Below are 15,987 nucleotides of genomic sequence, written 5' to 3'. Positions count from 1 at the left end.
GCGGCCTGGGCAGGCGGAGCGGGTGCTCTTGCGCTCGGGGGCTCTGCTCGGCCCGGAGAGTTGGGTGCGGGGCGCCGTCGCCTCGCTGGAACCAGGGGCGTTGTGACGTTCGCACGCGCCTAGCCGCCGCCAGGACAGGCCGGAAAGGTTGAGCTGCATACGGATCTAAGCCGTTGCCCAAACTAACTCTGGCTCGTGTGACCGACACAGCCGCGCACGCGCTTTCCTACGACACTCGACCGCCTGGCTCCCCTCGGCCTGGGAGGCACTCTCGGGGCGGGGGGCACCGCAGCCCCCCCAAAGGTGGCTTCGTACACCTCTTGAACGTTGGGGCCCGGCCGCTCGGAGAGCGGGGTCTACCCGGGCAGACAGCCTGTCGGCCCCGCGGCCTGGACAGGCGGAGTGGGGACAAGCCAAGGCTACCGGCGGGCCTCGGACGGCCAGGGGTGGAAGGGCTCCACCTCAAGGTGGCTTCGTACACCTCTTGAACGTTGGGGCCCGGCCGCTCGGAGAGCGGGGTCTACCCGGGCAGACAGCCTGCTGGCCCCGCGGCCTGGACAGGCGGAGCGGGGAACCTTGCGCTCGGGGGCTCTGCTCGGCCCAGAGAGTGGGGTGCGGGGCGCCGTCGCCTCGCTGGAACCAGGGGCGTCGTGCCATTCGCGCGCGCGCGCCTAGCCGCCGCCAGAACAGGCCGGAAAGGATGAGCTTCATACGGATCTAAGCCGTTGCCCAAACTACCTCTGGCCCCTGTGACCGACACAGCCGTGGCACGCGCTTTCCTACGACACTCGACCGCCGGGCTCCCTCGGCCTGGGAGGCACTCTCGGGGCGGGGGGCACCGCAGCCCCCCCAAAGGTGGCTTCGTACACCTCTTGAACGTGGCGCCCGGCCGCTCGGAGAGCGGGGTCTACCCGGGCAGACAGCCTGTCGGCCCCGCGGCCTGGACAGGCGGAGCGGGGAAAAGCCTAGGCTACCGGCGGGCGGGATCGACCGGGAAGCCGCCGTGGGGGAACACAAGTTGGACGCCTCGCGCCGTCGCGGACCACCGTCCTCCGTCTCTCGGGAAGGGGGGGCCGCCCGAGGCGCACGGGCCTCGGACGGCCAGGGGTGGAAGGGCTCCACCCCGAGGTGGCTTCGTACACCTCTTGAACGTTGGGGCCCGGCCGCTCAGTGAGAACAGGGTCTACCCGGGCAGACAGCCTGTCGGCCCCGCGGCCTGGACAGGCAGAGTGGGGAAAAGCCTAGGCTACCGGGCGGGATCGACCGGATAGCCGCCGTGGGGGAACACAAGTTGGACGCCTCGCGCCGTCGCGGACCACCGTCCTCCGTCTCTCTCCCTCTCTCGGGAAGGGGGGCCGCCCGAGGCGCACGGGCCTCGGACGGCCAGGGGTGGAAGGGCTCCACCCCGAGGTGGCTTCGTACACCTCTTGAACGTTGGGGCCCGGCCGCTCAGTGAGAACGGGGTCTACCCGGGCAGACAGCCTGTCGGCCCCGCGGCCTGGACAGGCAGAGTGGGGAAAAGCCTAGGCTACCGGGCGGGATCGACCGGATAGCCGCCGTGGGGGAACACAAGTTGGACGCCTCGCGCCGTCGCGGACCACCGTCCTCCGTCTCTCTCCCTCTCTCGGGAAGGGGGGCCGCCCGAGGCGCACGGGCCTCGGACGGCCAGGGGTGGAAGGGCTCCACCCCGAGGTGGCTTCGTACACCTCTTGAACGTTGGGGCCCGGCCGCTCAGTGAGAACGGGGTCTACCCGGGCAGACAGCCTGTCGGCCCCGCGGCCAGGACAGGCAGAGTGGGGAAAAGCCTAGGCCACCGGGCGGGATCGACCGGGTAGCCGCCGTGGGGAACACAACTTGGACGTCTCGCGCCGTCGCGGACCACCGTCCTCCGTCTCTCTCTCCCTCTCTCGGAAGGGAGGCCGCCCGAGGCGCACGGGCCTCGAACGGCCAGGGGTGGAAGGGATCCACCCCCCGCGGGAAGGGGACGCGCGGCGGCACCCGGACGCGGGAGCGTTGACCCGGGGGTCTTTACTCCGCCGAGGCGTAGCCCGGAGAAGGAGCGAGACCGGCCGGCGGGGGTGGAACACCCCCTCATGCCTCGCTCCTTCTGGGGATAAAGCGCGTCGTCCGCAGGCCGCCGTCCCCTATCCCCGCCCTGGACCGCCCGCATCGGCCGGAGCCCGAGGGGACAGGCGGGGGTCCTTCGCTTTCGGGAAAACCGTCACCAAACGTGGGGCCCGTGCCCCGCTCTCGGCCGCCCTGAGGCGGGAGAGCCCGGATCGTTCTCTCTCTCGGCGTCGGCCCCACCGACGCCGTCGCACGGTGGCCTGGGAAAGGGCTGCACCCCCTGCGCCACGCTTCTCCCCCGGAGTACTCCCCCCGCAGGGGGCTCCGCGGGGTGTCCCGACGCGCAGAGTCGCTCGCCTTCTTCCGCGGGGGACGGGAGGGACGCCCACGCGCGTCCCTTCCCCATCCTCGAGAGCCGTACGCGCCGAGGGTGAACCCGCTCGCCGGGGCGCCGGGGAGCAGGGCCCTTGTGGTCCTTCCCCGGACATGGGCGCGGCGAGGGTCCCCCGGCCGCGACGGCTCTCCCGTTGACCCACTCTCTCGCCTTGGGTGGTGGTGATGGAGGCGGCTGCCTACGCCTCAGCCCGGCATCTCGGAGGGGGGTCGCCCGGGCAGCCAGCCAGCCAGCCTGTTGGCCCCGCGGCCTGCACAGGCGGAGTGGGGACACTTGCGCTCTATGACTCTGCTCCCAGGGAGGTGGCAGAGGGGCGGCCGCGGTGCTTTGACTTTGAGCGGTCCCCACTCCAGCACTCTGAGAAATAGTCACTTTGTCAAAGACCGCACACCGCTCGTTCCCTTATATGCAAAAAAGGTGTTCGTCCTGACGTTTTGCGAGCCCTTATTTTACCGTCGTCGGCGCTATCAGGGGAAACAGGCCCGCTCCTTCCGCCTTCATGGAACCGTAGCTCGGCCCCGAGGGCCCAGGATTACCCTCATACCGGTTCTCACGACATGCGTCGACACTCGGCTCGGCCCCGGCAGCCGCAGCTCCCGCCGGCCCGGCCAGCCGGGTCCGCACCCCTGGCCGGCGCCTGGAGCGTCTGGACTTTGTCGTTTTCTCTCCGAGACTCGTCTCTGCCAACTGCCGTGGACTTCGGCGGGGGCTGCCGCGGGCTGTGCCCGGCCTCTTGGGGGTCCCGCCTGCCCGCGCAGGCAGCTAGGACAGGGTTATCAGCGCTCTCAGGGGGGCCTCCGCAGACCCCCCCACAGGTGGCTCCGTACACCTCTTGAACGTGGCGCCCGGCCGCTCGGAGAGCGGGGTCTTCCCAGGCAAGCCGCCTGTGGGCCCCGCGGCCTGGACAGGCGGAGCGGAGACAAGCCCAGGCTACCGGCAGGATCGACCGGCTGGCAGTCGTGGTGGAACAACGGGGACGCCTCGCGCCGCCGCGGGCCACCGTCCTCCGTCTCTCTCCCACTCTCGGAGGCAGGCCGCCCGAGGCCAACGGGCCTCGGACGGCGTGGGGTGGAAGGGCTCCACCCCAGGGGAAGAAAACACGCCCGCGCGCGTTTGCACAGTCTGCCCCGGCCCGGCATCTCGGAGGGGGGTCGCCCGGGCAGCCAGCCAGCCAGCCAGCCTGTTGGCCCCGCGGCCTGCACAGGCGGAGTGGGGACACTTGCGCTCTACGACTCTGCTCCCAGGGAGGTGGCAGAGGGGCGGCCGCAGTGCTTTGACTTTGAGCGGTCCGCACTCCCTTCTCAGCACTCTGAGAAATAGTCACTTGGTCAAAGACCGCACTCCGCTCGTTCCCTTATATGCAAAAAAGGTGTTCGTCCTGACGTTTTGCGAGGCCTTAATTTACCGCCGTCGGCGCTATCAGGGGGAACAGGCCCGCTCCTTCCGCCCTCCTGGAACCGTGCCTCGGCCCGGAGCGACCAGGATTACCCTCATACCGCTTCTCACGACATGCATCGATACTCGGCTCAGCCCCGGCAGCCGCAGCTCCCGCCGGCCCGGCCAGCCGGGTCCGCACCCCTAACCAGCGCCTGGAGCGTTTGGACTTTGTCGTTTTTTCTCAAAGACTCATCTCTGCCAACGACTTCAGCAGGGGCTGCCACCTGCTGTTCCCCCGCCAATGGGTGTCCTGACCTGCAACACCGGAGGCTCAGGCGTGGTCTTGAGCAACTGCTGGTAGGTGCACCTCGGGGGCCCTCTGCAGCCAGCACACCGCTGCCAACAGCCCGCTCCCCGTCACCATCCAGCCCCTCTGCATACATCTGCCGGGGGTGCTTTTTTGACTTCCCCCATGTTGGCCTATGGGGAAAAGCCAGGGGGAAAACCTCCAGAGTCAGGCCGACCTCCTGGAACCCCAGCTCGGCCTGGAGCTACTGGTTTGCCCCCTTCCCGGTTCTCAGGACATGCATTGACACTCGGCTCAGCACCAGCCGCCGCAGCCCCCGCCTGCCCGGCCAGCCCGGTCCGCACCCCTGGCCGGCACGCCTGGAGCGTTTGGACTTTGTCATTTTCATGACTTGTCTCCTCAGACATTGTCCGACTGCAAGGGGGGTGTGCCGCGGTCCGTGCCCAGCCTCCAGGGGTTGCCCCCGGCCCCTGGAGCAGCCAGCACCCCCTCGCCCTCAACACTCTCTCTCCCCGTGGGGACTTTGAAACTTTTTCTGACCGCGAAAGCTTCGGCAAACGGCAAGGGGGGCAGCCGGCGTTCTGTGCCCGGCCTCCTGGGGTCCTGCCGGGGCACATCGGAGGCTCAGCCAGGGTGTTGAGCCACCACTGGCAGGTGCACTCAGGGGGCCCTCCGCAGACGCCCATGCACACCTCCGCAGCCAGCACACTGCTGCCAACAGCCCGCTCCCCGTCACCCGCCAGCCCCTCCGCATACATCTGCTGGGGGTGCTTTTTTGACTTCCCCCATTTTGGCCAATGGGAAAATGTCAAGGGGAAAACCTCCGGAGTCAGGCCCACCTCCTGGAACTCCATCCCGGCCTGGAGCTACTAGTTTGTCCCCTTTCCGGTTCTCAGGACATGCATTGACACTCGGCTCTTCCCCAGCCGCCGCAGCTCCCGCCGGCCCGTCCAGCCGGGTCCGCACCCCTGGCCGGCGCCTGGAGCGTTTGGACTTTGTCGTTTTTCCTCAAAGACTCATCTCTGCCAACTGCCCTGGGCTTCAGCAGTGGCTGCCGCGGGCTGTGCACGGCCTCCTGGGGGGTCCCGCCTGCCCTCGCAGGCAGCTAGGACAGGGTTCTCAGCAGGGGCTTGGATGCGGTGTCAGGGGGGCCTCCGCAGCCCCCCAAGGTGGCTTCCTACACCTCTCGAACGTTGGGGCCCGGCCGCTCGGAGAGCGGGGTCTGCCCGGGCAGCCAGCCAGCCTGTTGGCCCCGCGGCCTGCACAGGCGGAGTGGGGACCCTCGCGCTCGATGACTCTGCTCCCAGGGAGGTGGCAGAGGGGCGGCCGCGGTGCTTTGACTTTGAGCGGTCCCCACTCCTCAGCACATTGAGAAATAGTCACTTTGTCAAGGACCGCACACCGCTCGTTCCCTTATATGCAAAAAAGGTGTTCGTCCTGACGTTTTGCGAGGCCTTATTTTACCGCCGTCGGCGCTATCAGGGGAAACGGGCCCGCTCCTTCCGCCCTCCTGGAACCGTGCCTCGGCCCGGAGCGACCAGGATCACCCTCATACCGGTTCTCGTGACATACATCGACACTCGGCTCAGCCCCGGCAGCCGCAGCTCCCACCGGCCCAGCCAGCCGGGTCCGCCACCCTGGCCGGCACGCCTGGAGCGTTTGGACTTTGTCGTTTTTTCAAAGACTCATCTCTGCCAACGACTTCAGCAGGGGCTGCCACCTGCTGTTCCCCGCCAATGGGTGTCCTGACCTGCAACACCGGAGGCTCAGGCAGGGTCAAGAGCAACTGCTGGTAGGTGCACTCAGGGGGCCCTCTGCAGCCGCCCAGGGCCACCTCTGCAGCCAGCACACTGCTGCCAACAGCCCGCTCCCCGTCACCCCCCCCCAGGCCCCTCTGCATACATCTGCCGGGGGTGCTTTTTTGACTTCCCCCATTTTGGCCAATGGGAAAATGCCAAGGGGAAAACCTCCAGAGTCAGGCCGACCTCATGGAACTCAAGCCCGGCCTGGAGCCACCGGTCTGTCCCCTTCCCGGTTCTCAGGGATTTTTGGACTTGTGATTTCCGTGATTCGTCTCTTCAAACTTTGTTGGACTACAATGGGGGGCGACCGGCGGTCCGTGCCCGGCCTCCTGGGGTCCTGCCCGGGGACAGCGGAGGCTCAGCCAGGGTTTTGAGCCACCGCTGGCAGGTGCACTCACGGGGCCCTCCGCAGCCGCCCATGCACACCTCTTCAGCCAGCACACTGCTGCCAAACACCCGCTCCCCATCACCCCCCAGCCCCTCTGCATACATCTGCTGGGGGTGCTTTTTTGACTTCCCCCATTTTGGCCAATGGGAATATGCCAGGGGGAAAACCTCCAGAGTCAGGCCGACCTCCTGGAACTGCCGCCCGGCCTGGAGCCTCCGGTTTGCCCCCTTCCCGGTTCTCAGGACCTGCATTGACACTCGGATCTTCCCCGGCAGCCGCAGCCCCCGCCGGCCAAGCCAGCCGTGTCCGCCCCCCTGGCCGGCACGCCTGGAGCGTTTGGACTTTGTCATTTTCATGACTTGTCTCCTCAAACTTTGTTCAACTGCAAGGGGGGCTGCCACGGCTGTTCCCCGCCCCCTGGGTGTCCTTCCCTGCAACACCGGAGGCCCAGGCAGGGTCTTGAGCAACTTCTGTTGGGTGCTCTCAGGGGGCCCCTCCACACCCCCAGGCCCACCTCCAGGGGCTCCAGCCCGGCCCCACTGGCAGCCAGCACCCCCTCGCCGTCAACCCTCTCTCCCCGTTGGGACTTTGAAACTTTTTCCGACCGTGCAAGCTTCGTCAAACGGCAAGGGGGCAAGCGGCGGTCTGTGCCCGGCCTCCTGGGCGTCCTGCCCGGGGACATCGGAGGCTCAGGCTGGGTCTTGAGCCACCACTGGTAGGTGCGCTTTGGGGGCCCTCCGCAGCCGCCCCGGGCCACCCCTGCAGCCAGCGCACTGCTGCCAACAGCCCGCTCTCCGTCACCAGCCAGCCCCGTCTGCACGCATCTGCCGGGGGTGCTTTTTTTGGAGAAATACTGTCACTTTGTCAAAGACCGCACACCGCTCGTTCCCTTATACCCCGACAAGGTGTTCGCGCTGACGTTTTGCGAGGCCTTATTTTACCGCCGTCGGCGCTATCAGGGGAAACAGGCCCGCTCCTTCCGCCTTCGTGGAACCGTGGCTCGGCCCGGAGCGACCAGGATTACCCTCATACCGGTTCTCACGACATGCATCGACACTCGGCTCAGCCCCTGCATCCGCAGCTCCCGCCGGCCCGGCCAGCCGGGTCTGCCCCCCCTGGCCGGCGCCTGGAGCGTTTGGACTTTGTCGTTTTTTTCTCCAAGACTCGCCTCTGCCAACTGCCAAGGACTTCAGCAGGGGCTGCCACGGCTGTTCCCCGCCTCCTGGGGTTCATGCCCGGGCACATCGGAGGCTCAGGCAGGGTCTTGAGCAACTACTGTTGGGTGCTCTCAGGGGGGCCCCTCCACACCCCCAGGCCGACCTCCAGGGGCTGCCCCCGGACCCTGGAGCAGCCTGCACCCCCCTCGCCGTCAACACTCTCCCCCCGTTGGGACTTTGAAACTTTTTCTGACCGTGCGAGCTTCGTCAAACGGCAAGGGGGCAAGCGGCGGGCTCTGCCCGGCCTCCTGGGGTCCTGCCCGGGGACATCGGAGGCTCAGCCAGGGTGTTGAGCCACTGCTGGCAGGTGCACTCAGGGGGCCCTCCGCAGCCGCCCATGCACACCTCTGCAGCCAGCACACTGCTGCCAACAGCCCGCTCTCCATCACCCGCCAGCCCCTCTGCATACATCTGCTGGAGGTGCTTTTTTGGCTTCCCCCATTTTGGCCAATGGGAAAATGCCAGGGGGGAAACCTCCAGAGTCAGGCCGACCTCCTGGAACTCCAACCCGGCCTGGAGCCACCGGTTTGTCCCCTTCCCGGTTCTCAGGACCTGCATTGACCCTCGGCTCTCCCCCGGCCGCCGCAGCTCCCGCCGGCCCGGCCAGCCGGGTCCGCCGCCCTGGACGGCACGCATGGAGCGTTTGGACTTTGTCATTTTCCTCACCAACACTCGCCTCTGCCAACTGCCAAGGACTTCAGCAGGGGCTGCCACGGCTGTTCCCCGCCTCCTGGGGTTCATGCCCGGGCACACCGGAGGCTCAGGCGGGGTCTTGAGCAACTGCTGTTGGGTGCTCTCAGGGGGCCCCTCCACACCCCCAGGCCGACCTCCAGGGGCTGCCCCCGGCCCCTGGGGCAGCCAGCACCCCCTCGCCGTCAACCCTCTCTCCCCGTTGGGACTTTGAAACTTTTCTGACCGTGCGAGCTTCATCGGACGGGAAGGGGGCGACCTGCGGGCTCTGCCCGGCCTCCCGGGGTCCCTGCCCGGGCCCCGTGGGAGGTACAGGCAGGGTTTCTCACCGACTACCCGTAGGCACTCTCAGGGGGCCCTCCGCGCCCTCAGGCCGCCCTCCCCGGGCTTCCCCCGGGTCCGCGGAGCAGCCCGCCACCCCTCGCCGCACCGTGTCTCGCCCCCGTTGGGACTTTGAAACTTGGCTCGCCGTGCAAACCTCTCCGGGGGACAGAGGGAGAGACCTGCGGGCCGTGCCCGGCCTCCCGGGACACCCTCCCCGCAGCGCAGGCGGCTCGGACGGGGTTTTCAGCGAGTGCTGGGGGGGGTGTCTTCGGGGGCCCCCCGCGGGCCCCCCGGGGCACCTGCGCGGGGTGGCCCCTGCTGCCAGGCACCCACTCCCTATCGACCATCCAGCCCCCCTACATACATCTGGCGGGGGTGCTTTTTTGAGTTCCCCCATTTTGGCAACTTGGCACCTCCTATGGGGAAACCGGCAGAATCATGCCGACCTCCTGGAACTCCGGCTCGGCCTGGAGCCGCCGGTTTGTCCCCTTCCCGGTTCTCAGGCATTTTCGGACTTTGTCATTTTTTCAGCACTCTGTCAATGCGGCCAGCGGGAGCTGCCGCGGTCTGTGCCCAGGCACCAGGCTCTCCAAACGGACGCCGGCGGAGGGTCAGGGGGTGTCTCGGCCAGATACTGTAAAACACTCAGGGGGTGCCCAGGCACCAGGCACTCCAAACGGACACCGTCGGAGGGTCAGGGGGTGTCTCGGCCAGATACTGAAAAACACTCAGGGGCGCACGGGGGCTGCACAGGGCCACCCCAGGCGGCTCCCCCGGGCACCCGGGCGGCCATATTGGCGGCTGGGACCCCCTATTCAGCAAACGCCAGGGGGCGCTCAGGGGCGCACGGGGGCTGCTCCACTCGCCCCAGGCCGGCCTCCCTGAGGCGGGCACATTAGCGGCTGAGACCCCCTCTCCACCAAAGACCGGGGGGCGCTCAGGGACACACGGGGGCTGCTCTACTCGCCCCAGGCGGGCACATTAGCGGCCGAGACCCCCTCTCCACCAGAGACCGGGGGGCGCTCAGGGACACACGGGGGCTGCTCCACTCGCCCCAGGCCGGCCCCCACTGGTACCCGGGCGGCCATATTGGCGGCTGAGACCCCCTCTTCAGCAAACGTCAGGGGACACTCAGGGACACACGGGGGCTGCTCCACTCGCCCCAGGCCGGCCTCCCTGAGGCGGGCACATTAGCGGCTGAGACCCCCTCTCCACCAGAGACCGGGGGACGCTCGGGGACACACGGGGGCTGCTCCACTCGCCCCAGGCCGGCCTCCCTGAGGCGGGCACATTAGCGGCTGAGACCCCCTCTCCACCAAAGACCGGGGGGCGCTCAGGGACACACGGGGGCTGCTCCACTCGCCCCAGGCCGGCCTCCCTGAGGCGGGCACATTAGCGGCTGAGACCCCCTCTCCACCAAAGACCGGGGGACGCTCAGGGACACACGGGGGCTGCTCCACTCGCCCCAGGCCGGCCCCCACTGGTACCCGGGCGGCCCTATTGGCGGCTGAGACCCCCTCTTCAGCAAACGCCAGGGGACGCTCAGGGACACACGGGGGCTGCTCCACTCGCCCCAGGCCGGCCTCCCTAGGTACCCGGGCGGGCACATTAGCGGCTGAGACCCCCTCTTCAGCAAACGCCAGGGGACGCTCAGGGACACACGGGGGCTGCTCCACTCGCCCCAGGCCGGCCTCCCTAGGTACCCGGGCGGGCACATTAGCGGCTGAGACCCCCTCTCGACCAAAGACCGGGGGACGCTCAGGGACACACGGGGGCCGCTCCACTCACCCCCAGGCCGACCTCCAGGGCCTCCCTCCCGGCCCCTGGAGCAGCCAGCGCCCCCTCGCCCTCAACACTCTCTCCCCCGTTGGGACTTTGAAACTTTTTCTGACCGTGCAAGCTTCATCGGACGGCAAAGGGGGCAAGCTGCGGTCCGTGCCCGGCCTGCTGGGGTCCTGCCCGGGGACATCGGAGGCTCAGCCAGGGTCTTGAGCTACTGCTGGTAGGTGCGCTTTGGGGGCCCTCCGCAGCCGCCCCGGGCCACCCCTGCAGCCAGCACACTGCTGCCAACAGCCCGCCGCTCTCCCACACCAGCCAGCCCCGTCTGCACACATCTGCCGGGGGTGCTTTTTTGAGAAACACTGTCACTTTGTCAAAGACCGCACACCGCTCGTTCCCTTATACCCCGACAAGGTGTTCGTGCTGACGTTTTGCGAGGCCTTATTTTACCGTCGTCGGCGCTATCAGGGGAAACGGGCCCGCTCCTTCCGCCCTCCTGGAACCCTGGCTCGGCCCGGAGCGACCAGGATTACCCTCATACCGGTTCTCACCACCTGCATCGACACGCGGCTCTGCCCCGGCCGCCGCAGCTCTCGCCGGCCCGGCCGGGTCCGCACCCCTGGCCGGCACGCCTGGAGCGTTTGGACTTTGTCGTTTTTTTCTCCAAGAGTCGCCTCTGGCACATGCCATGGACTTCAGCAGGGGCTGCTCCCCGCCCCCTGGGTGTCCTGCCCGGGCACATCGGAGGCTCAGCCTGGGTCTTCAGCCCCTACTGGTAGGTGCGCTTTGGGGGCCCTCCGCAGCCGCCCGGGGCCCACCCCTGCAGCCAGCACACGGCTGCCAGCAGCCACCACACAGCTGCCAAACAGCCCGCTCTCCGTCACCCCCCAGCCCAACTCTGCATACATCTGGCGGGGGTGCTTTTTTGACTTCCCCCCTTTTGGCCTATGGGGAAAAGCCAGGGGGAAAACCTCCAGAGTCAGGCCGACCTCCTGGAACTCCAACCCGGTCTGGAGCCACCGGTCTGTCCCCTTCACGGTTCTCAGGACCTGCATCGACCCTCGGCTCAGCCCCGGCCGCCGCAGCTCCCGCCGGCCCGGCCACCCGGGTCCGCACCCCTGGCCGGCACGCCTGGAGCGTTTGGACTTTGTCGTTTTTTCTCCAAGACCCATCTCTGCCAACTGCCGTGGGCTTCAGCGGGGGCTGCTCCCCGCCTCCTGGGTGTCCTGCCCGGGCACATCGGAGGCTCAGCCTGGGTCTCGAGCCCCCTACTGGTAGGTGCACTACGGGGGCCCTCCGCAGCCGCCCAGGCCCACCCCTGCAGCCAGCACACGGCTGCCAGCAGCCACCACACAGCTGCCAACAGCCCACTATCCATCACCCACCAGCCCCTCTGCATACATCTGCTGGGGGTGCTTTTTTGACTTCCCCCCTTTTGGCCTATGGGGAAAAGCCAGGGGGAAAACCTCCAGAGTCAGGCCGACCTCATGGAACTCCAACCCGGCCTGGAGCCACCGGTTTGTCCCCTTCCCGGTTCTCAGGACATGCACTGACACTCGGCTAAGCCCCGGCCGCCGCAGCCCCCGCCGGCCCGGCCAGCCCGGTCCGCACACCCCTGGCCAGCGCCTGGAGCGTTTGGACTTTGTCGTTTTTTCTCAAAGACCCGTCTCTGCCAACTGCCGTGGGCTTCAGCGGGGGCTGCTCCCCGCCTCCTGGGTGTCCTGCCCGGGCACATCGGAGGGTCAGCCTGGGTCTTGAGCTACTGCTGGTAGGTGCGCTTTGGGGGCCCTCGGCAGCCGCCCAGGCCCACCCCTGCAGCCAGCACACGGCTGCCAGCAGCCACCACACAGCTGCCAACAGCCCGCTCTCCGTCACCCTCCAGCCCCTTCTGCATACATCTGCCGGGGGTGCTTTTTTGACTTCCCCCCTTTTGGCCTATGGGGAAAAGCTAAGGGGAAAACCTCCAGAGTCAGGCCGACCTCCTGGAACTCCAACCCGGCCTGGAGCCACCGGTTTGTCCCCTTCCCGGTTCTCAGGACATGCACTGACACTCGGCTAAGCCCCGGCCGCCGCAGCCCCCGCCGGCCCGGCCAGCCCGGTCCGCGCCCCTGGCCAGCGCCTGGAGCGTTTGGACTTTGTCATTTTTTCTCAAAGACCCATCTCTGCCAACTGCCATGGACCTCAGCGGGGGCAGCTCCCCGCCTCCTGGGTGTCCTGCCCGGGCACATCGGAGGGTCAGGCAATGTCTTCAGCCACCGCGGGCAGGTGCACTCAGGGGGCCCTCCGCAGCCGCCCAGGCCCACCCCTGCAGCCAGCACACGGCTGCCAGCAGCCACCACACAGCTGCCAACAGCCCGCTCTCCGTCACCCCCCAGCCCAACTCTGCATACATCTGCTGGGGGTGCTTTTTTGACTTCCCCCCTTTTGGCCTATGGGGAAATGCTAAGGGGAAAACCTCCAGAGTCAGGCCGACCTCATGGAACTCCAACCCGGCCTGGAGCCACCGGTTTGTCCCCTTCCCGGTTCTCAGGACATGCATCGACACTCGGCTCAGCCCCGGCAGCCGCAGCTCCCGCCGGCCCGGCCAGCCCGGGTCCGCACCCCTGGCCGGCACGCCTGGAGCGTTTGGACTTTGTCATTTTTTTCAAAGACTCATCTCTGCCAACTGCCGTGGGCTTCAGCGGGGGCTGCTGCCCGCCTCCTGGGTGTCCAGCCCGGGCACATCGGAGGCTCAGCCTGGGTCTCGAGCCCCTACTGGTAGGTGCACTCTGAAGGGGCCCTCCGCAGCCGCCCAGGCCCACCCCTGCAGCCAGCACACGGCTGTCAGCAGCCACCACACAGCTGCCAACAGCCCACTATCCATCACCCACCAGCCCCTCTGCATACATCTGCTGGGGGTGCTTTTTTGACTTCCCCCCTTTTGGCCTATGGGGAAAAGCTAAGGGGAAAACCTCCAGAGTCAGGCCGACCTCCTGGAACTCCAACCCGGCCTGGAGCCACCGGTTTGTCCCCTTCCCGGTTCTCAGGACATGCACTGACACTCGGCTAAGCCCCGGCCGCCGCAGCCCCCGCCGGCCCGGCCAGCCCGGTCCGCGCCCCTGGCCAGCGCCTGGAGCGTTTGGACTTTGTCATTTTTTCTCAAAGACCCATCTCTGCCAACTGCCATGGACCTCAGCGGGGGCAGCTCCCCGCCTCCTGGGTGTCCTGCCCGGGCACATCGGAGGGTCAGGCAATGTCTTCAGCCACCGCGGGCAGGTGCACTCAGGGGGCCCTCCGCAGCCGCCCAGGCCCACCCCTGCAGCCAGCACACGGCTGCCAGCAGCCACCACACAGCTGCCAACAGCCCGCTCTCCGTCACCCCCCAGCCCCTCCTGCATACATCTGCTGGGGGTGCTTTTTTGACTTCCCCCCTTTTGGCCTATGGGGAAATGCTAAGGGGAAAACCTCCAGAGTCAGGCCGACCTCCTGGAACTCCAACCCGGCCTGGAGCCACCGGTTTGTCCCCTTCCCGGTTCTCACGACATGCATCGACACTCGGCTCAGCCCCGGCAGCCGCAGCTCCCGCCGGCCCGGCCAGCCCGGTCCGCACCCCTGGCCAGCGCCTGGAGCGTTTGGACTTTGTCATTTTTTCAAAGACTCATCTCTGCCAACTGCCGTGGGCTTCAGCGGGGGCTGCTCCCCGCCTCCTGGGTGTCCTGCCCGGGCACATCGGAGGCTCAGGCAATGTCTTGAGCCACCGCTGGTAGCTGCACTCAGGGGGCCCTCCGCAGCCGCCCAGGCCCACCCCTGCAGCCACCACACAGCTGCCAACAGCCCGCTCCCCGTCAACCCCCAGCCCCTCCGCATACATCTGCTGGGGGTGCTTTTTTGACTTCCCCCGTTTAGGCCTATGGGGAAAAGCCAAGGGGAAAACCTCCAGAGCCAGGCCGACCTCCTGGAACTCCCACCCGGCCTGGAGCCACCGGTTTGTCCCCTTCCCGGTTCTCAGGACATGCACTAATACTCGGCTCAGCCCCAGCAGCCGCAGCTCCCGCCGGCCCGGCCAGCCCGGTCCGCCACCCTGCCCGGCGCCTGGAGCGTTTGGACTTTGTCGTTTTTTCTCCAAGACTCGCCTCTGGCACATGCCGTGGACTTCAGCGGGGGCTGCTCCCCGCCTCCTGGGTGTCCTGCCCGGGCACATCGGAGGCTCAGCCTGGGTCATCAGCCCCTACTGCTAGGTGCACTCAGGGGGCCCTCGGCAGCCGCCCAGGCCCACCCCAGCAGCCAGCACACGGCTGCCAGCAGCCACCACACAGCTGCCAACAGCCCGCTCTCCGTCACCCTCCAGCCCAACTCTGCATACATCTGCCGGGGGTGCTTTTTTGACTTCCCCCCTTTTGGCCTATGGGGAAAAGCTAAGGGGAAAACCTCCAGAGTCAGGCCGACCTCCTGGAACTCCAGCCCGGCCTCGAGCCACCGGTTTGTCCCCTTCCCGGTTCTCAGGACATGCATAGGCACTCGGCTCAGCCCCGGCAGCCGCAGCTCCCGCCGGCCCCGGCCAGCCCGGTCCGCACCCCTGGCCAGCGCCTGGAGCGTTTGGACTTTGTCATTTTTTTCTCAAAGACCCATCTCTGCCAACTGCCGTGGGCTTCAGCGGGGGCTGCTGCCCGCCTCCTGGGTGTCCAGCCCGGGCACATCGGAGGCTCAGCCTGGGTCTTGAGCCCCTACTGGTAGGTGCACTCTGAAGGGGCCCTCCGCAGACGCCCAGGCCCACCCCTGCAGCCAGCACACGGCTGCCAGCAGCCACCACACAGCTGCCAACAGCCCGCTCTCCGTCACCCCCCAGCCCAACTCTGCATACATCTGCTGGGGGTGCTTTTTTGACTTCCCCCCTTTTGGCCTATGGGGAAATGCTAAGGGGAAAACCTCCAGAGTCAGGCCGACCTCCTGGAACTCCAACCCGGCCTGGAGCCACCGGTTTGTCCCCTTCCCGGTTCTCAGGACATGCACTAATACTCGGCTCAGCCCCGGCAGCCGCAGCTCCCGCCGGCCCGGCCACCCGGGTCCGCACCCCTGGCCGGCACGCCTGGAGCGTTTGGACTTTGTCGTTTTTTCTCCAAGACTCGCCTCTGCCAACTGCCATGGACTTCAGCGGGGGCTGCTCCCCGCCTCCTGGGTGTCCTGCCCGGGCACATCGGAGGCTCAGCCTGGGTCTCGAGCCCCCTACTGGTAGGTGCACTACGGGGGCCCTCGGCAGCCGCCCAGGCCCACCCCTGCAGCCAGCACACGGCTGCCAGCAGCCACCACACAGCTGCCAACAGCCCGCTCTCCGTCACCCCCCAGCCCCTCCTGCATACATCTGCCGGGGGTGCTTTTTTGACTTCCCCCCTTTTGGCCTATGGGGAAATGCTAAGGGGAAAACCTCCAGAGTCAGGCCGACCTCCTGGAACTCCAACCCGGCCTGGAGCCACCGGTTTGTCCCCTTCCCGGTTCTCACGACATGCATTGACACTCGGCTCAGCCCCGGCAGCCGCAGCCCCCGCCGGCCCGGCCAGCCCGGTCCGCACCCCTGGCCGGCACGCCTGGAGCGTTTGGACTTTGTCGTTTTTTTCAAAGACTCATCTCTGCCAACTGCCGTGGGCTTCAGCGGGGGCTGCTCCCCG

This window comes from Eleutherodactylus coqui, unplaced genomic scaffold (assembly GCF_035609145.1).
Source record: "Eleutherodactylus coqui strain aEleCoq1 unplaced genomic scaffold, aEleCoq1.hap1 HAP1_SCAFFOLD_198, whole genome shotgun sequence".
Classification (NCBI taxonomy): Eukaryota; Metazoa; Chordata; class Amphibia; order Anura; family Eleutherodactylidae; genus Eleutherodactylus; species Eleutherodactylus coqui.
This window is presented reverse-complemented; position numbering follows the sequence as displayed.